We start from the raw sequence: 3876 nt of genomic DNA, 5'->3' as shown, positions 1-3876 counted from the left end.
GCACTGGGTTCAGGGTCACGTCTGGAGTAAAACTCAGTGTTAAGGTTACCTATAGGAAAGGGAGCAAATCTAGAGAGAATACACTTGTGAGTTACAAATAGAAGGGCTTTGAGTGTGTTGCTTTCAGGTTTACAGGGGGAGAGGGTGGCAGAAAGTAGCCTAGATAAAATTCTCTGGATACCCTAGGCATTTTTGTTGTTGTTTGTTTTCCCCATCCAAGGTCAGATGGCACAGTCTGGGGACTGAGGAGCTCACCCTGAGGGCCGTGATGGCTCACCCCGAGTCGCCCTGAGCCAAGGGCTGAAGACAGCCTGTCCCGAGCAGAGGGCTGTGATGCCTTGCCCCAAGTCGCCCTGAGCCGAGGACCGAAGACAGCCCACCCTGAGCAGGGCAATACACCCCAGGGGCTGGCTGGTACACTCTCCCTCCAATTGCCCCCACCCAACTGTGGTCCCCTCGCCTGTCTGAGGACTATGTGGCCAAGGACAGTGTCTACAATTCTAGCACCTCCACTTTTACCCCCCTATTAGTGGTCATACTATAATTTGAAGTAGGTGTCACTGCCCTCTACCTTTATAAATGGCAAAGGGAACCTGAGAGTTGTGAACAGACTCCCCTCAGGTCTAAACAACTTTTGGCAGGAGCATTCAACAGATCAAAATATGTGGTGCATTTAGGATGTCGGTCCTCTTGGACATGCTGCCACTGTTAAGTGTCATCAAGTAGACAACTCACAGTGACCTTCAACAATCCATTGTATGGATGATCATCTTCTCTGGCCTGTCCAAGGAAACCCAGACCTGCACACGGAGGGCTGGCGGGCGCGTGTCCCATCTTGGCTCCAGGAATTCTCCCCAGAACAAGTCCACTTTGCGGCAGTGTGGTAGCTCCGCTGCACCAGTCCTGGAGAGGCCTGGTGCCCAACATCCATCCTGGGTGAGGGATTCCATAGGTTCTGGCTGTGGGAGCTTCATGGAGCTGCGGTGGCGGTGTGGCTCAGTGCGGGCTCTGAGGGAGGGGGTAGAGAGCTGCAAGACTCACCCATTCCTCCTTGGGAATCCTTGAATTCCTGTTGTTGAGCCTAGATCTTCACTGAAGACCAGTCATCAACTGTTTAACTGTTCAATTATCAATAAACAGAGGTCTGTAGGAGGCCATAGTGGCCCTGCTCCAAGTGGTCCACTGCTCCCACAGCTCACCATGTTGTCTCTGCCTCCGCTGCCATCTTGGATCTCCTAATTATGTAAGTTTTTGTGGAACAGACCACCAACTACTTACATGCAAGTTCAAGCTGAAGCTGAGGAAAATTAAATCGAGTCCACAGGAACCAAAATTTGACCTTGAGTGTATCACATATGAATTTCAAAACCATATCAGGAATAGGTTTGAGGGCTTGGACATTAGTGAATGAAGACCAGATGAGCTGTGGGAGGATATCAAGAATATCATCCAGGAAGAAAGTAAAAGGTCATTACAAAGACAGAGGAGAAAGAAAAGACCAAGGTGTCAGAAGAAAGTCTAAATATTACACTAGAGTTCCAGTAAGCCAAAGCAAAGGGAAGAAATCAAGATATTAAGGAGTTGACTAGAAGATTGCAGAGGGCAGTATGGGAAGATAAAGCATTACAATGAAATGTGTAAGGAGCTGGAGTCAGAAAATCAAAAGGGCTGAACTTGCTCAGCATTTTTTAAGCTGAAGGAACTGAAGAACAAATTCAAACCTTGAGTTCTAATACTTAAGGATGCTTTGGGCAGAATATTAAATGATCCAGGAAGCATTAGAAGAAGATTGTACAGGATTGTCAGAACAGCTCCTTACCGTTGGTTTACAATTAGGCTTATACAGAGTCATAGTACCAAAAGGAATTGGTGGACACAGAAGAATGTCATGAAACAATGTATGAGAAAGAGCCTGTTGTGATGAAGAAGTTCAAGCTGCTCTAAATGAATTGGTAAAAAACAAGGCCCCAGGAATTGATGGCATACCTGTTGACATTTCAACAAAGAGATGCTGCTCTGGATGTGCTCACCAAGTTGTGTCAAGACATCTGGAGGACAACCACTTGGCCAATTGACTGGAAGAGATCTATATTTGTTTCCATTTCAAAGAAAGGTGATCCAACAGAGTGTGGAAATTATCGAATAGTATCACTGATAACACATGCAAGCAAGATTCTGCTGAAGATATCTAAAACTGAGTGAAAGAGCACATCAACGGAGAACTGCCTGAAGTGCAGGCTGGATTTAGAAGAGGCCATGACACTAGGGATATTATAACTAATGTTAAATAGATCCTGTCTGAAAGCAGAGAGTAGCAGAGAAATATTTTTTGGTATTTCATTGATTATGCAAAGGCACTTGACTTTGTGAATCACAACAAACTGTGGCTGACCCTGAGAATAATGAGAATCCCAGAACACTTGATTGTGCTTATGCGCAACCTATACTTGGGCCAGGAGGCATTCATCAGAATAGAACAAGAAACGCGGCATGGTTCAAAATTGGAAGGGTATGTGTCAGGGATGTGTCCTGTCTCCATATCTTTTTTTTCTCTCCATATCTTTTTAATCTATATTCAGAACAGATTATCCGGGAGACTGGGCTCTATGAGGAGAAATGCGGCATCAGGATTGGTGGAAGATCTGTCAACAATCTGCGTTATGCAGATGACACAACCCTGCTTGTTGAAACTGAGGAGGACCTGAAGTACTTGCTGCAGAAGGTCAATGACTGCCGCCTTCAATATGAATTGAAGCTCAACATCAAGAAAACAAAGATTCTCACCATTGGGCCGATTGGCAGAATCATGACAGATGAAGAGACTGAGATTGTTGACAGCTTCAGTTTGCTTGGTTCCGCAATCAACACTCTTGGTACCAGCAGCCAGGAAATTAAAAGACTAATTGCATTGGGAAAGTCTGCTGTCAGAGACCTCTCCAAAGTACTGAAGAGCAACGATGTCAGTCTGGAGATCAAGGTGCGTCTGATACAGGCCATGGTCTTTGCAATTATTTGCTGTGCATCAGAGAGTTGGACATTGACTAGGGATGATAAAAGGAGAGCCGATGCCTTTGAACTATTGTACTGGAGAAGAGTATTGAATATACCATGGATTGCTAGGAAAACAAATAAGTTCTTCCTGGAGATGGTGAAGCCAGGCTGCTCCTTGGAGGCAAGGATGCTGAAGCTTCATCTGACATTCTTTGGACATGTTGCAAGGCGGGATCAGTCTCTGGAGAGGGATGTCACGCTTGGGTGGGTGGAGGGACAGTGTGGGAGATGAAGACCCTCTATGAGTGGACTGTGTTGGAGACAGTAAGATTGGTGAGGCATAGAGCAGGGTTTAGGGCTATTGTACATAGGATTGCTATGAGTTGTAGATGACTGGATGGCACATAACAACAACAACAACAACAACAACAACATGATGTAGGTTTGAATTTATACTGCCAAACTAAATTATCAAGATTGGATTTAGCTTTTTACCTAGCAATTCTAGTGAGCTGTAGATTATTTTAGAAATTACTAGTTGGCAGAGCTGAGCATTTGAGCAGTTGAAAAGTTGGCTGTTTGGAACCTCCTAGAAGCTCCGTGGAAGAAAGGCCTGGTGATCTGCTTCTGAAAAGCCACAGTGTTAGAAACCTCTAAAGCACAGTCCTGCAGTGCAACATGTGAGTTCACCACAAGTCAGTGTGACTTGACAACAACCAGTTTATAGTGTGTGACTACTATATGTTCTCTTTAATCCTTCTCGTGGGCAGCATTCATTTATATATATATGTATGTATGTATGTGTTTCATTTATATGTGTTACAAACCTAATATTAAATATTTATGCCGTTTTAAAAAATTAGGTGAAAACCAAAACATTTGAAT

The sequence above is a fragment of the Elephantulus edwardii genome, unplaced genomic scaffold (genome assembly GCF_000299155.1).
Source record: "Elephantulus edwardii isolate Elephantulus edwardi_28Jun2011 unplaced genomic scaffold, EleEdw1.0 scaffold00014, whole genome shotgun sequence".
In the NCBI taxonomy this organism is placed as follows: domain Eukaryota; kingdom Metazoa; phylum Chordata; class Mammalia; order Macroscelidea; family Macroscelididae; genus Elephantulus; species Elephantulus edwardii.
The sequence above is the reverse complement of the archived record's forward strand: the minus strand, read 5'-3'. Positions refer to the sequence as shown.